General features: G+C 48.2%; 27 non-coding genes across 27 annotated transcripts; all 27 read right to left on the reverse strand.

Moving 5' to 3' along the window:
• Positions 1–1010: 1010 nt before the first annotated feature.
• On the reverse strand, positions 1011–1092 carry trnal-aag (transfer RNA leucine (anticodon AAG)). The gene has a single exon. It is a non-coding gene; the product is annotated as a tRNA-Leu (tRNA).
• Positions 1093–1219: 127 nt separating this feature from the next.
• Positions 1220–1291, reverse strand: trnag-ucc (transfer RNA glycine (anticodon UCC)). The gene has a single exon. It is a non-coding gene; the product is annotated as a tRNA-Gly (tRNA).
• Positions 1292–1654: 363 nt separating this feature from the next.
• Positions 1655–1736, reverse strand: trnal-uag (transfer RNA leucine (anticodon UAG)). The gene has a single exon. It is a non-coding gene; the product is annotated as a tRNA-Leu (tRNA).
• A 126-nt stretch (positions 1737–1862) lies between these two features.
• Positions 1863–1934, reverse strand: trnag-ucc (transfer RNA glycine (anticodon UCC)). The gene has a single exon. It is a non-coding gene; the product is annotated as a tRNA-Gly (tRNA).
• Positions 1935–2292: 358 nt separating this feature from the next.
• Positions 2293–2374, reverse strand: trnal-aag (transfer RNA leucine (anticodon AAG)). The gene has a single exon. It is a non-coding gene; the product is annotated as a tRNA-Leu (tRNA).
• Positions 2375–2726: 352 nt separating this feature from the next.
• On the reverse strand, positions 2727–2798 carry trnag-ucc (transfer RNA glycine (anticodon UCC)). The gene has a single exon. It is a non-coding gene; the product is annotated as a tRNA-Gly (tRNA).
• A 520-nt stretch (positions 2799–3318) lies between these two features.
• On the reverse strand, positions 3319–3390 carry trnag-ucc (transfer RNA glycine (anticodon UCC)). Its single transcript has one exon. It is a non-coding gene; the product is annotated as a tRNA-Gly (tRNA).
• A 363-nt stretch (positions 3391–3753) lies between these two features.
• On the reverse strand, positions 3754–3835 carry trnal-uag (transfer RNA leucine (anticodon UAG)). Its single transcript has one exon. It is a non-coding gene; the product is annotated as a tRNA-Leu (tRNA).
• Positions 3836–3962: 127 nt separating this feature from the next.
• Positions 3963–4034, reverse strand: trnag-ucc (transfer RNA glycine (anticodon UCC)). The gene has a single exon. It is a non-coding gene; the product is annotated as a tRNA-Gly (tRNA).
• A 363-nt stretch (positions 4035–4397) lies between these two features.
• Positions 4398–4479, reverse strand: trnal-aag (transfer RNA leucine (anticodon AAG)). Its single transcript has one exon. It is a non-coding gene; the product is annotated as a tRNA-Leu (tRNA).
• Positions 4480–5424: 945 nt separating this feature from the next.
• Positions 5425–5496, reverse strand: trnag-ucc (transfer RNA glycine (anticodon UCC)). Its single transcript has one exon. It is a non-coding gene; the product is annotated as a tRNA-Gly (tRNA).
• A 363-nt stretch (positions 5497–5859) lies between these two features.
• trnal-uag (transfer RNA leucine (anticodon UAG)) lies at positions 5860–5941 on the reverse strand. Its single transcript has one exon. It is a non-coding gene; the product is annotated as a tRNA-Leu (tRNA).
• A 126-nt stretch (positions 5942–6067) lies between these two features.
• Positions 6068–6139, reverse strand: trnag-ucc (transfer RNA glycine (anticodon UCC)). The gene has a single exon. It is a non-coding gene; the product is annotated as a tRNA-Gly (tRNA).
• A 363-nt stretch (positions 6140–6502) lies between these two features.
• trnal-uag (transfer RNA leucine (anticodon UAG)) lies at positions 6503–6584 on the reverse strand. The gene has a single exon. It is a non-coding gene; the product is annotated as a tRNA-Leu (tRNA).
• Positions 6585–6710: 126 nt separating this feature from the next.
• Positions 6711–6782, reverse strand: trnag-ucc (transfer RNA glycine (anticodon UCC)). The gene has a single exon. It is a non-coding gene; the product is annotated as a tRNA-Gly (tRNA).
• A 363-nt stretch (positions 6783–7145) lies between these two features.
• On the reverse strand, positions 7146–7227 carry trnal-uag (transfer RNA leucine (anticodon UAG)). Its single transcript has one exon. It is a non-coding gene; the product is annotated as a tRNA-Leu (tRNA).
• A 945-nt stretch (positions 7228–8172) lies between these two features.
• Positions 8173–8244, reverse strand: trnag-ucc (transfer RNA glycine (anticodon UCC)). Its single transcript has one exon. It is a non-coding gene; the product is annotated as a tRNA-Gly (tRNA).
• A 363-nt stretch (positions 8245–8607) lies between these two features.
• trnal-uag (transfer RNA leucine (anticodon UAG)) lies at positions 8608–8689 on the reverse strand. The gene has a single exon. It is a non-coding gene; the product is annotated as a tRNA-Leu (tRNA).
• A 786-nt stretch (positions 8690–9475) lies between these two features.
• Positions 9476–9557, reverse strand: trnal-uag (transfer RNA leucine (anticodon UAG)). The gene has a single exon. It is a non-coding gene; the product is annotated as a tRNA-Leu (tRNA).
• Positions 9558–9684: 127 nt separating this feature from the next.
• trnag-ucc (transfer RNA glycine (anticodon UCC)) lies at positions 9685–9756 on the reverse strand. Its single transcript has one exon. It is a non-coding gene; the product is annotated as a tRNA-Gly (tRNA).
• Positions 9757–10119: 363 nt separating this feature from the next.
• trnal-aag (transfer RNA leucine (anticodon AAG)) lies at positions 10120–10201 on the reverse strand. Its single transcript has one exon. It is a non-coding gene; the product is annotated as a tRNA-Leu (tRNA).
• A 127-nt stretch (positions 10202–10328) lies between these two features.
• trnag-ucc (transfer RNA glycine (anticodon UCC)) lies at positions 10329–10400 on the reverse strand. The gene has a single exon. It is a non-coding gene; the product is annotated as a tRNA-Gly (tRNA).
• Positions 10401–10763: 363 nt separating this feature from the next.
• trnal-uag (transfer RNA leucine (anticodon UAG)) lies at positions 10764–10845 on the reverse strand. Its single transcript has one exon. It is a non-coding gene; the product is annotated as a tRNA-Leu (tRNA).
• Positions 10846–11632: 787 nt separating this feature from the next.
• trnal-uag (transfer RNA leucine (anticodon UAG)) lies at positions 11633–11714 on the reverse strand. Its single transcript has one exon. It is a non-coding gene; the product is annotated as a tRNA-Leu (tRNA).
• Positions 11715–12501: 787 nt separating this feature from the next.
• Positions 12502–12583, reverse strand: trnal-uag (transfer RNA leucine (anticodon UAG)). Its single transcript has one exon. It is a non-coding gene; the product is annotated as a tRNA-Leu (tRNA).
• Positions 12584–13144: 561 nt separating this feature from the next.
• On the reverse strand, positions 13145–13226 carry trnal-uag (transfer RNA leucine (anticodon UAG)). Its single transcript has one exon. It is a non-coding gene; the product is annotated as a tRNA-Leu (tRNA).
• A 787-nt stretch (positions 13227–14013) lies between these two features.
• On the reverse strand, positions 14014–14095 carry trnal-uag (transfer RNA leucine (anticodon UAG)). Its single transcript has one exon. It is a non-coding gene; the product is annotated as a tRNA-Leu (tRNA).
• Between the last annotated feature and the right edge of the window lie 426 nt (positions 14096–14521).

Raw genomic sequence — 14521 nt, forward strand, 5'->3', positions numbered from 1 at the left:
CATACACTTCATTATAAATACAGAAAATTCATTACAAACCCTCACAGTCACACATCAGCTCCAGTCCCGGACAACCTCACCTTACAAACCTCCAACGTCGTATACATCATCACCTGCACCCTCTGCCACAAACATTATATAGGAGAAACCGGCTCTTCAATAGACACTAGACTCAAACAACATCTGTACAACATTTCACGGGCACATCTACAAACAACACTCGTCACACACTTCCAGGAGCACCCCGTCACTCACCTCATCATATCTGGTGTGGAGTCGGGGTCCGGGTGGTCCAGTGGACAGCGGAAACACGCCGAAAGAAAATGGATCACACAGTTAAACACAATTACACCCCTGGGACTGAATGAAAAAACATAACACTCTTCATCTCATACAAGATCTGCTTCACTTAATGAATGAATTACACCTTCAATAACACTCACCTTGATCAGCACCATCCACTCATCCATCGCCACACAGCATCTGCAAAAGAACAAACACATTACTTCACAACACTTTGGAACATATACATGTACACACTCATACATATTCTTACGCATACATCACCAAAAATAAAATATACACACACATAACTTACCTGGCTATGCATCCATACACACGCACACACTTACATACTGGCACATAGATCTACACACTAAAGAACAAATTCAACAACACCTACCTTGGTCCTCCACTCCTCAGCACCATCCACTCAGCCACCACCACACAGCACCTGTAAAAGAAAACACACACATTATTTCACAACACCTTTTTTTTGTATTTCTGTTTTCCTTCCCCTCCTTTGTTATATATATTTTTTTTAAACACAGAAATGATAGGCCCGCGCTCTTTAAGACCATCCAGTTTTTCTTTTTAACCCAAACCTAACCCTAACCCTAACCCTAACCCTAACCCTAACCCTACTATCGCACATGTCGAGCCACAGTTCACTTTTTCAAACCCACTTACTGACTTCAAAGCAATGGGACGGCGTTAGCACCCTACAAAAGTGGCAGTGGTGGGATTTGAACCCACGCCTCCGGAGAGACTGGAGCCTTAATCCAGCGCCTTGGACCGCTCGGCCACACTACCCAGTTGTCAGGTCATTGCCTCCCGAGCTCTTCTCGAAGCTGATCGATGGTCCGGGAGCTCACATGACATTCTTAATGCCTGGAAGCGGTTGAAAGTCACAAGATAAAACACATCTCTCTCAAGGTTCTGCATTGGCCGGGAATCGAACCCGGGTCAACTGCTTGGAAGGCAGCTATGCTTGCCACTATACCACCAATGCCCACAACAGCCTCCATGATCACACAGCATTTCGAGGGACGGTTCACCTTTCCACACCACCTACTGACGTCCAACTAGTAAGAAATTGCCCTAAGCCTGGTTTACACTTCTGCGGAGTTTGGAACACGTGGCCTAATCGTGATGCTATCGACCGTCACAAGAGACGAGATGCCTCTCCACGGTCTGTATTGGCTGGGGATTGAACCCCGTCAACTTCAAGGAAAAAAGTTGCCACTGTAGTTGCCACTATAAATACGATGCCCCAAAAAATCATATACTATCGCACATGTCGAGCCACAGTTCACTTTTTCAAACCCACTTACTGACTTCAAAGCAATGTGACGGCGTTAGCACCCTACAAAAGTGGCAGCGGTGGGATTTGAACCCACGCCTCCGGAGAGACTGGAGCCTAAATCCAGCGCCTTGGACCGCTCGGCCACGCTACCCAGTTGTGAGGTTGTTTCCCCCGAGCTCTTCTCGATGCTGATCGTTCGTCCGGGAGCTCAGGTGACATTCTTAATGCCTGGAAGCTGTTGAACGTCACAAGATAAAACACATCTCTCTCAAGGTTCTGCATTGGCCGGGAATCGAACCCGGGTCAACTGCTTGGAAGGCAGCTATAATTGCCACTATCCCACCAATGCCCACAACTGCCTCCATGATCGCACAGCATTTCGAGGGACGGTTCACCTTTCCACACCACCTACTGACGTCCAACTAGTAAGAAATTGCCCTAAGCCTGGTTTATACTTCTGCGGAGTTTGGAACACGTGGCCTAATCGTGAAGCTATCGACCGTCACAAGAGACGAGATGCCTCTCCACGGTCTGTATTGGCTGGGGATTGAATCAACTTCTAGGAAAAAAGTTGCCACTGTAGTTGCCACTATAACTACGATGTCCCAAAAAATCATATACAATCGCACATGTCGAGCCACAGTTCACTTTTTCAAACCCACTTACTGACTTCAAAGCAATGGTACGGCGTTAGCACCCTACAAAAGTGGCAACGGTGGGATTTGAACCCACGCCTCCGGAGAGACTGGAGCCTTAATCCAGCGCCTTGGACTGCTCGGCCACGCTACCCAGTTGTCAGGACATTGCCCCCCGAGCTCTTCTCGAAGCTGATCGATCGTCCAGGAGCTCACGTGACATTCTTAATGCCTGGAAGCGGTTGAACGTCACAAGATAAAACATATTTAACAATAGCCCTCCTAAATAACTCTTACACATGAACTTTACGGCACTTTATTTAACATTACCTCCATTCTTATTTATTATTTTGCTCATACTGGTACTATCTGTCCGTGTATTATTTTTCTTTTTTGTCTTGTTGTTCTATTTGTGATGCTATAGCCTGCATGGAGAATACCAAATCAAATTCCTAGTATCTGTATACATGGCGAAATAAAGTTGATTTGAATCTCTCTCAAGGTTCTGCATTGGCCGGGAATAGAACCCGGGTCAACTGCTTGGAAGGCAGCTATGCTTGCCACTATACCACCAATGCCCACAACAGCCTCCATGATCACACAGCATTTGATGGACGGTTCACCTTTCCACACCACCTACTGACATACAACTAGTAAGAAATTGCCCTAAGCCTGGTTTACACTTCTGCGGAGTTTGGAACACGTGGCCTAATTGTGATGTGTTCGACCGTCACAAGAGACGAGATACCTCTCCACGGTCTGTATTGGCTGGGGATTGAACCCCGTCAACTTCAAGGAAAAAAGTTGCCACTGTAGTTGCCACTATAGTTCACTTTTTCAAACCCACTTACCGACTTCAAAGCAATGTGACGGCGTTAGAACCCTACAAAAGTGGCAGTGGTGAGATTTGAACCCACGCCGGAGAGACTGGAGCCTTAATCCAGCGCCTTGGACAGCTCGGCCACGCTACCCAGTTGCGAGGTTGTTGCCCCCCGAGCTCTTCTCGATGCTGATCGTTCGTCCGGGAGCTCACGTGACATTCTTAATGGCTGGAAGGAGTTGAAAGTCACAAGATAAAACACATCTCTCTCAAGGTTCTGCTTTGGCCGGGAATCGAACCCGGGTCAACTGCTTGGAAGGCAGCTATGCTTGCCACTATACCACCAATGCCCACAACCGCCTCCATGATCGCACAGTATTTCGAGGGACGGTTCACCTTTCCACACCACCTACTGACGTCCAACTAGTAAGAAATCGCCCTAAGCCTGGTTTACACTTCTGCGGAGTTTGGAACACGTGGCCTAATCGTGATGCTATCGACCGTCACAAGAGACGAGATGCCTCTCCACGGTCTGTATTGGCTGGGGATTGAACCCCGTCAACTTCAAGGAAAAAAGTTGCCACTGTAGTTGCCACCATAAATACGATGCCCCAAAAAATCATATACTATCGCACATGTCGAGCCACAGTTCACTTTTTCAAACCCACTTACTGACTTCAAAGCAATGTGACGGCGTTAGCACCCTACAAAAGTGGCAGCGGTGGGATTTGAACCCACGCCTCAGGAGAGACTGGAGCCTAAATCCAGTGCCTTGGACCGCTCGGCCACGCTACCACGTTGACAGGTCTTACCCCCCCGGGCTCTTCCCGAAGCTGATCGATCGTCCAGGAGCTCACGTGACATTCTTAATGCCTGGAAGCGGTTGAAAGTCACAAGATAAAACACATCTCTCTCAAGGTTCTGCATTGGCCGGGAATCGAACCCAGGTCAACTGCTTGGAAGGCAGCTATGCTTGCCACTATACCACCAATGCCCACAACAGCCTCCATGATCACACAGCATTTCGATGGACGGTTCACCTTTCCACACCACCTACTGACATACAACTAGTAAGAAATTGCCCTAAGCCTGGTTTACACTTCTGCGGAGTTTGGAACACGTGGCCTAATTGTGATGTGTTCGACCGTCACAAGAGACGAGATACCTCTCCACGGTCTGTATTGGCTGGGGATTGAACCCTGTCAACTTCAAGGAAAAAAGTTGCCACTGTAGTTGCCACTATAACTACGATGCCCCAAAAAATCATATACAATCGCACATGTCGAGCCACAGTTCACTTTTTCAAACCCACTTACTGACTTCAAAGCAATGGGACGGCGTTAGCACCCTACAAAAGTGGCAGTGGTGGGATTTGAACCCACGCCTCCGGAGAGACTGGAGCCTTAATCCAGCGCCTTGGACCGCTCGGCCACACTACCCAGTCGTCAGGTCTTTGCCTCCCGAGCTCTTCTCGAAGCTGATCGATGGTCCGGGAGCTCACATGACATTCTTAATGCCTGGAAGCGGTTGAACGTCACAAGATAAAACACATCTAACAATAGCCCTCCTAAATAGCTCTTAGAAATGAACTTTACGGCGCTTTATTTAACATTACCTCCATTCGTATTTATTATTTTGCTCATACTGGTACTATCTGTCCTTGTATTGTTTTTCTTTTTTGTCTTGTTGTTCTATTTGTGATGCTATAGCCTGCATGGAGAATACCAAATCAAATTCCTAGTATCTGTATACATGGCGAAATAAAGATGATTTGAATCTCTCTCAAGGTTCTGCATTGGCCAGGAATCAAACCCTGGTCATCTGCTTGGAAGGCAGCTATGCTTGCCGCTAAACCACCGATGCCCACAACAGCCCCTGTGATCGCACAGCATTTCGAGGGACGGTTCACTTTTCCACACCACCTACTGACGTCCAACTAGTAAGAAATCGCCCTAAGCCTGGTTTACACTTCTGCGGAGTTTGGAACACGTGGCCTAATTGTGATGTGTTCGGCCGTCACAAGAGACGAGATACCTCTCCACGGTCTGTATTGGCTGGGGATTGAACCCCGTCAACTTCAAGGAAAAAAGTTGCCACTGTAGTTGCCACTATAGTTCACTTTTTCAAACCCACTTACCGACTTCAAAGCAATGTGACGGCGTTAGAACCCTACAAAAGTGGCATTGGTGAGATTTGAACCCACGCCAGAGAGACTGGAGCCTTAATCCAGCGCCTTGGACAGCTCGGCCACGCTACCCAGTTGCGAGGTTGTTGCCCCCCGAGCTCTTCTCGATGCTGATCGTTCGTCCGGGAGCTCACGTGATATTCTTAATGCCTGGAAGCAGTTGAAAGTCACAAGATAAAACACATCTCTCTCAAGGTTCTGCTTTGGCCGGGAATCGAACCCGGGTCAACTGCTTGGAAGGCAGCTATGCTTGCCACTATACCACCAATGCCCACAACAGCCTCCATGATCGCACAGCATTTCGAGGGACGGTTCACCTTTCCACACCACCTACTGTCGTCCAACTAGTAAGAAATTGCCCTAAGCCTGGTTTATACTTCTGCGGAGTTTGAAACACGTGGCCTAATTGTGATGCTATTGACCGTCATAAGAGACGAGATGCCTCTCCACGGTCTGTATTGGCTGGGGATTGAACCCTGTCAACTTCAAGGAAAAAAGTTGCCACTGTAGTTGCCACTATAACTACGATGCCCCAAAAAATCATATACAATCGCACATGTCGAGCCACAGTTCACTTTTTCAAACCCACTTACTGACTTCAAAGCAATGGGACGGCGTTAGCACCCTACAAAAGTGGCAGCGGTGGGATTTGAACCCACGCCTCCGGAGAGACTGGAGCCTAAATCCAGCGCCTTGGACCGCTCGGCCACGCTACCACGTTGTCAGGTCTTAGCCCCCGGGCGCTTCCCGAAGCTGATCGATCGTCCAGGAGCTCACGTGACATTCTTAATGCCTGGAAGCGGTTGAAAGTCACAAGATAAAACACATCTCTCTCAAGGTTCTGCATTGGCCGGGAATCGAACCCGGGTCAACTGCTTGGAAGGCAGCTATGCTTGCCACTATACCACCAATGCCCACAACAGCCTCCATGATCGCACAGTATTTCGAGGGACGGTTCACCTTTCCACACCACCTACTGACGTCCAACTAGTAAGAAATTGCCCTAAGCCTGGTTTATACTTCTGCGGAGTTTGGAACACGTGGCCTAATCGTGATGCTATCGACCGTCACAAGAGACGAGATGCCTCTCCACGGTCTGTATTGGCTGGGGATTGAACCCCGTCAACTTCAAGGAAAAAAGTTGCCACTGTAGTTGCCACTATAAATACGATGCCCCAAAAAATCATATACTATCGCACATGTCGAGCCACAGTTCACTTTTTCAAACCCACTTACTGACTTCAAAGCAACGTGACGGCGTTAGCACCCTACAAAAGTGGCAGCAGTGGGATTTGAACCCACGCCTCCTGAGAGACTGGAGCCTAAATCCAGCGCCTTGGACCGCTCGGCCACGCTACCCAGTTGTGAGGTTGTTTCCCCCGAGCTCTTCTCGATGCTGATCGTTCGTCCGGGAGCTCAGGTGACATTCTTAATGCCTGGAAGCGGTTGAAAGTCACAAGATAAAACACATCTCTCTCAAGGTTCTGCATTGGCCGGGAATCGAACCCGGGTCAACTGCTTGGAAGGCAGCTATGCTTGCCACTATACCACCAATGCCCACAACCGCCTCCATGATCGCACAGAATTTCGAGGGACGGTTCACCTTTCCACACCACCTACTGACGTCCAACTAGTAAGAAATCGCCCTAAGCCTGGTTTACACTTCTGCGGAGTTTGGAACACGTGGCCTAATTGTGATGTGTTCGGCCGTCACAAGAGACGAGATACCTCTCCACGGTCTGTATTGGCTGGGGATTGAACCCCGTCAACTTCAAGGAAAAAAGTTGCCACTGTAGTTGCCACTATAACCACGATGCCCCAAAAAATCATACACAATCGCACATGTCGAGCCACAGTTCACTTTTTCAAAGCCACTTACTGACTTCAAAGCAATGGGACGTCGTTAGCACCCTACAAAAGTGGCAGCGGTGGGATTTGAACCCACGCCTCAGGAGAGACTGGAGCCTAAATCCAGCGCCTTGGACCGCTCGGCCACGCTACCACGTTGTCAGGTCTTACCCCCCCGGGCTCTTCCCGAAGCTGATCGATCGTCCAGGAGCTCACGTGACATTCTTAATGCCTGGAAGCGGTTGAACGTCACAAGATAAAACACATCTAATAATAGCCCTCCTAAATAGCTCTTAGAAATGAACTTTACGGCGCTTTATTTAACATTACCTCCATTCTTATTTATTATTTTGCTCACACTGGTACTATCTGTCCTTGTATTGTTTTTCTTTTTTGTCTTGTTGTTCTATTTGTGATGCTATAGCCTGCATGGAGAATACCAAATCAAATTCCTAGTATCTGTATACATGGCGAAATAAAGATGATTTGAATCTCTCTCAAGGTTCTGCATTGGCCAGGAATCGAACCCTGGTCATCTGCTTGGATGGCAGCTATGCTTGCCGCTAAACCACCGATGCCCACAACAGCCTCTGTGATCGCACAGCATTTCGAGGGACGGTTCACCTTTCCACACCACCTACTGACGTCCAACTAGTAAGAAATTGCCCTAAGCCTGGTTTATACTTCTGCGGAGTTTGGAACACGTGGCCTAATCGTGATGCTATCGACCGTCACAAGAGACGAGATGCCTCTCCACGGTCTGTATTGGCTGGGGATTGAACCCCGTCAACTTCAAGGAAAAAAGTTGCCACTGTAGTTGCCACTATAGTTCACTTTTTCAAACCCACTTACCGACTTCAAAGCAATGTGACGGCGTTAGAACCCTACAAAAGTGGCAGTGGTGAGATTTGAACACACGCCAGAGAGATTGGAGCCTTAATCCAGCGCCTTGGACAGCTCGGCCACGCTACCCAGTTGCGAGGTTGTTGCCCCCCGAGCTCTTCTCGATGCTGATCGTTCGTCCGGGAGCTCACGTGACATTCTTAATGGCTGGAAGGAGTTGAAAGTCACAAGATAAAACACATCTCTCTCAAGGTTCTGCTTTGGCCGGGAATCGAACCCGGGTCAACTGCTTGGAAGGCAGCTATGCTTGCCACTATACCACCAATGCCCACAACAGCCTCCATGATCGCACAGAATTTCGAGGGACGGTTCACCTTTCCACACCACCTACTGTCGTCCAACTAGTAAGAAATTGCCCTAAGCCTGGTTTATACTTCTGCGGAGTTTGAAACACGTGGCCTAATTGTGATGCTATCGACCGTCATAAGAGACGAGATGCCTCTCCACGGTCTTTACTGGCTGGGGATTGAACCCTGTCAACTTCAAGGAAAAAAGTTGCCACTGTAGTTGCCACTATAACTACGATGCCCCAAAAAATCATATACAATCGCACATGTCGAGCCACAGTTCACTTTTTCAAACCCACTTACTGACTTCAAAGCAATGGGACGGCGTTAGCACCCTACAAAAGTGGCAGCGGTGGGATTTGAACCCACGCCTCCGGAGAGACTGGAGCCTAAATCCAGCGCCTTGGACCGCTCGGCCACGCTACCACGTTGTCAGGTCTTAGCCCCCGGGCTCTTCCCGAAGCTGATCGATCGTCCAGGAGCTCACGTGACATTCTTAATGCCTGGAAGCGGTTGAACGTCACAAGATAAAACACATCTAACAATAGCCCTCCTAAATAGCTCTTAGAAATGAACTTTACGGCGCTTTATTTAACATTACCTCCATTCGTATTTATTATTTTGCTCATACTGGTACTATCTGTCCTTGTATTTTTTTTCTTTTTTGTCTTGTTGTTCTATTTGTGATGCTATAGCCTGCATGGAGAATACCAAATCAAATTCCTAGTATCTGTATACATGGCGAAATAAAGATGATTTGAATCTCTCTCAAGGTTCTGCATTGGCCAGGAATCAAACCCCGGTCATCTGCTTGGAAGGCTGCTATGCTTGCCGCTAAACCACCGATGCCCACAACAGCCTCCGTGATCGCACAGCATTTCGAGGGACGGTTCACCTTTCCACACCACCTACTGACGTCCAACTAGTAAGAAATTGCCCTAAGCCTGGTTTATACTTCTGCGGAGTTTGGAACACGTGGCCTAATCGTGATGCTATCGACCGTCACAAGAGACGAGATGCCTCTCCACGGTCTGTATTGGCTGGGGATTGAACCCCGTCAACTTCAAGGAAAAAAGTTGCCACTGTAGTTGCCACCATAAATACGATGCCCCAAAAAATCATATACTATCGCACATGTCGAGCCACAGTTCACTTTTTCAAACCCACTTACTGACTTCAAAGCAATGTGACGGCGTTAGCACCCTACAAAAGTGGCAGCGGTGGGATTTGAACCCACGCCTCAGGAGAGACTGGAGCCTAAATCCAGTGCCTTGGACCGCTCGGCCACGCTACCACGTTGACAGGTCTTACACCCCCGGGCTCTTCCCGAAGCTGATCGATCGTCCAGGAGCTCACGTGACATTCTTAATGCCTGGAAGCGGTTGAAAGTCACAAGATAAAACACATCTCTCTCAAGGTTCTGCATTGGCCGGGAATCGAACCCAGGTCAACTGCTTGGAAGGCAGCTATGCTTGCCACTATACCACCAATGCCCACAACAGCCTCCATGATCACACAGCATTTCGATGGACGGTTCACCTTTCCACACCACCTACTGACATACAACTAGTAAGAAATTGCCCTAAGCCTGGTTTACACTTCTGCGGAGTTTGGAACACGTGGCCTAATTGTGATGTGTTCGACCGTCACAAGAGACGAGATACCTCTCCACGGTCTGTATTGGCTGGGGATTGAACCCTGTCAACTTCAAGGAAAAAAGTTGCCACTGTAGTTGCCACTATAACTACGATGCCCCAAAAAATCATATACAATCGCACATGTCGAGCCACAGTTCACTTTTTCAAACCCACTTACTGACTTCAAAGCAATGGGACGGCGTTAGCACCCTACAAAAGTGGCAGTGGTGGGATTTGAACCCACGCCTCCGGAGAGACTGGAGCCTTAATCCAGCGCCTTGGACCGCTCGGCCACACTACCCAGTCGTCAGGTCTTTGCCTCCCGAGCTCTTCTCGAAGCTGATCGATGGTCCGGGAGCTCACATGACATTCTTAATGCCTGGAAGCGGTTGAAAGTCACAAGATAAAACACATCTCTCTCAAGGTTCTGCATTGGCCGGGAATTGAACCCGGGTCAACTGCTTGGAAGGCAGCTATGCTTGCCACTATACCACCTATGCCCACAACCGCCTCCATGATCGCACAGTATTTCGAGGGACGGTTCACCTTTCCACACCACCTACTGACGTCCAACTAGTAAGAAATCGCCCTAAGCCTGGTTTACACTTCTGCTGAGTTTGGAACACGTGGCCTAATTGTGATGTGTTCGACCGTCACATGAGACGAGATACCTCTCCACGGTCTGTATTGGCTGGGGATTGAACCCCGTCAACTTCAAGGAAAAAAGTTGCCACTGTAGTTGCCACTATAACTACGATGCCCCAAAAAATCATATACAATCGCACGTGTCGAGCCACAGTTCACTTTTTCAAACCCACTTACTGACTTCAAAGCAATGGGACGTCGTTAGCACCCTACAAAAGTGGCAGCGGTGGGATTTGAACCCACGCCTCAAGAGAGACTGGAGCCTAAATCCAGCGCCTTGGACCGCTCGGCCACGCTACCACGTTGTCAGGTCTTACCCCCCCGGGCTCTTCCCGAAGCTGATCGATCGTCCAGGAGCTCACGTGACATTTTTAATGCCTGGAAGCGGTTGAACGTCACAAGATAAAACACATCTAACAATAGCCCTCCTAAATAGCTCTTAGAAATGAACTTTACGGCGCTTTATTTAACATTACCTCCATTCTTATTTATTATTTTGCTCATACTGGTACTATCTGTCCTTGTAGTGTTTTTCTTTTTTGTCTTGTTGTTCTATTTGTGATGCTATAGCCTGCATGGAGAATACCAAATCAAATTCCTAGTATCTGTATACATGGCGAAATAAAGATGATTTGAATCTCTCTCAAGGTTCTGCATTGGCCAGGAATCAAACCCCGGTCATCTGCTTGGAAGGCTGCTATGCTTGCCGCTAAACCACCGATGCCCACAACAGCCTCCGTGATCGCACAGCATTTCGAGGGACGGTTCACCTTTCCACACCACCTACTGACGTCCAACTAGTAAGAAATTGCCCTAAGCCTGGTTTATACTTCTGCGGAGTTTGGAACACGTGGCCTAATCGTGATGCTATCGACCGTCACAAGAGACGAGATGCCTCTCCACGGTCTGTATTGGCTGGGGATTGAACCCCGTCAACTTCAAGGAAAAAAGTTGCCACTGTAGTTGCCACTATAACTACGATGCCCCAAAAAATCATATACAATCGCACGTGTCGAGCCACAGTTCACTTTTTCAAACCCACTTACTGACTTCAAAGCAATGGGACGTCGTTAGCACCCTACAAAAGTGGCAGCGGTGGGATTTGAACCCACGCCTCAAGAGAGACTGGAGCCTAAATCCAGCGCCTTGGACCGCTCGGCCACGCTACCACGTTGTCAGGTCTTACCCCCCCGGGCTCTTCCCGAAGCTGATCGATCGTCCAGGAGCTCACGTGACATTTTTAATGCCTGGAAGCGGTTGAACGTCACAAGATAAAACACATCTAACAATAGCCCTCCTAAATAGCTCTTAGAAATGAACTTTACGGCGCTTTATTTAACATTACCTCCATTCTTATTTATTATTTTGCTCATACTGGTACTATCTGTCCTTGTAGTGTTTTTCTTTTTTGTCTTGTTGTTCTATTTGTGATGCTATAGCCTGCATGGAGAATACCAAATCAAATTCCTAGTATCTGTATACATGGCGAAATAAAGATGATTTGAATCTCTCTCAAGGTTCTGCATTGGCCAGGAATCAAACCCCGGTCATCTGCTTGGAAGGCTGCTATGCTTGCCGCTAAACCACCGATGCCCACAACAGCCTCCGTGATCGCACAGCATTTCGAGGGACGGTTCACCTTTCCACACCACCTACTGACGTCCAACTAGTAAGAAATTGCCCTAAGCCTGGTTTATACTTCTGCGGAGTTTGGAACACGTGGCCTAATCGTGATGCTATCGACCGTCACAAGAGACGAGATGCCTCTCCACGGTCTGTATTGGCTGGGGATTGAACCCCGTCAACTTCAAGGAAAAAAGTTGCCACTGTAGTTGCCACTATAAATACGATGCCCCAAAAAATCATATACTATCGCACATGTCGAGCCACAGTTCACTTTTTCAAACCCACTTACTGACTTCAAAGCAATGTGACGGCGTTAGCACCCTACAAAAGTGGCAGCGGTGGGATTTGAACCCACGCCTCCTGAGAGACTGGAGCCTAAATCCAGCGCCTTGGACCGCTCGGCCACGCTACCCAGTTGTGAGGTTGTTTCCCCCGAGCTCTTCTCGATGCTGATCGTTCGTCCGGGAGCTCAGGTGACATTCTTAATGCCTGGAAGCGGTTGAAAGTCACAAGATAAAACACATCTCTCTCAAGGTTCTGCATTGGCCTGGAATCGAACCCGGGTCAACTGCTTGGAAGGCAGCTATGCTTGCCACTATACAACCAATGCCCACAACCGCCTCCATGATCGCACAGTATTTCGAGGGACGGTTCACCTTTCCACACCACCTACTGACGTCCAACTAGTAAGAAATCGCCCTAAGCCTGGTTTACACTTCTGCTGAGTTTGGAACACGTGGCCTAATTGTGATGTGTTCGACCGTCACATGAGACGAGATACCTCTCCACGGTCTGTATTGGCTGGGGATTGAACCCCGTCAACTTCAAGGAAAAAAGTTGCCACTGTAGTTGCCACTATAACTACGATGCCCCAAAAAATCATATACAATCGCACGTGTCGAGCCACAGTTCACTTTTTCAAACCCACTTACTGACTTCAAAGCAATGGGACGTCGTTAGCACCCTACAAAAGTGGCAGCGGTGGGATTTGAACCCACGCCTCAAGAGAGACTGGAGCCTAAATCCAGCGCCTTGGACCGCTCGGCCACGCTACCACGTTGTCAGGTCTTACCCCCCCGGGCTCTTCCCGAAGCTGATCGATCGTCCAGGAGCTCACGTGACATTTTTAATGCCTGGAAGCGGTTGAACGTCACAAGATAAAACACATCTAACAATAGCCCTCCTAAATAGCTCTTAGAAATGAACTTTACGGCGCTTTATTTAACATTACCTCCATTCTTATTTATTATTTTGCTCATACTGGTACTATCTGTCCTTGTAGTGTTTTTCTTTTTTGTCTTGTTGTTCTATTTGTGATGCTATAGCCTGCATGGAGAATACCAAATCAAATTCCTAGTATCTGTATACATGGCGAAATAAAGATGATTTGAATCTCTCTCAAGGTTCTGCATTGGCCAGGAATCAAACCCCGGTCATCTGCTTGGAAGGCTGCTATGCTTGCCGCTAAACCACCGATGCCCACAACAGCCTCCGTGATCGCACAGCATTTCGAGGGACGGTTCACCTTTCCACACCACCTACTGACGTCCAACTAGTAAGAAATTGCCCTAAGCCTGGTTTATACTTCTGCGGAGTTTGGAACACGTGGCCTAATCGTGATGCTATCGACCGTCACAAGAGACGAGATGCCTCTCCACGGTCTGTATTGGCTGGGGATTGAACCCCGTCAACTTCAAGGAAAAAAGTTGCCACTGTAGTTGCCACTATAACTACGATGCCCCAAAAAATCATATACAATCGCACGTGTCGAGCCACAGTTCACTTTTTCAAACCCACTTACTGACTTCAAAGCAATGGGACGTCGTTAGCACCCTACAAAAGTGGCAGCGGTGGGATTTGAACCCACGCCTCAAGAGAGACTGGAGCCTAAATCCAGCGCCTTGGACCGCTCGGCCACGCTACCACGTTGTCAGGTCTTACCCCCCCGGGCTCTTCCCGAAGCTGATCGATCGTCCAGGAGCTCACGTGACATTTTTAATGCCTGGAAGCGGTTGAACGTCACAAGATAAAACACATCTAACAATAGCCCTCCTAAATAGCTCTTAGAAATGAACTTTACGGCGCTTTATTTAACATTACCTCCATTCTTATTTATTATTTTGCTCATACTGGTACTATCTGTCCTTGTAGTGTTTTTCTTTTTTGTCTTGTTGTTCTATTTGTGATGCTATAGCCTGCATGGAGAATACCAAATCAAATTCCTAGTATCTGTATACATGGCGAAATAAAGATGATTTGAATCTCTCTCAAGGTTCTGCATTGGCCAGGAATCAAACCCCGGTCATCTGCTTGGAAGGCTGCTATGCTTGCCGCTAAACCACCGATGCCC

This window comes from Osmerus mordax, chromosome 27 (genome assembly GCF_038355195.1).
Source record: "Osmerus mordax isolate fOsmMor3 chromosome 27, fOsmMor3.pri, whole genome shotgun sequence".
In the NCBI taxonomy this organism is placed as follows: Eukaryota; Metazoa; Chordata; class Actinopteri; order Osmeriformes; family Osmeridae; genus Osmerus; species Osmerus mordax.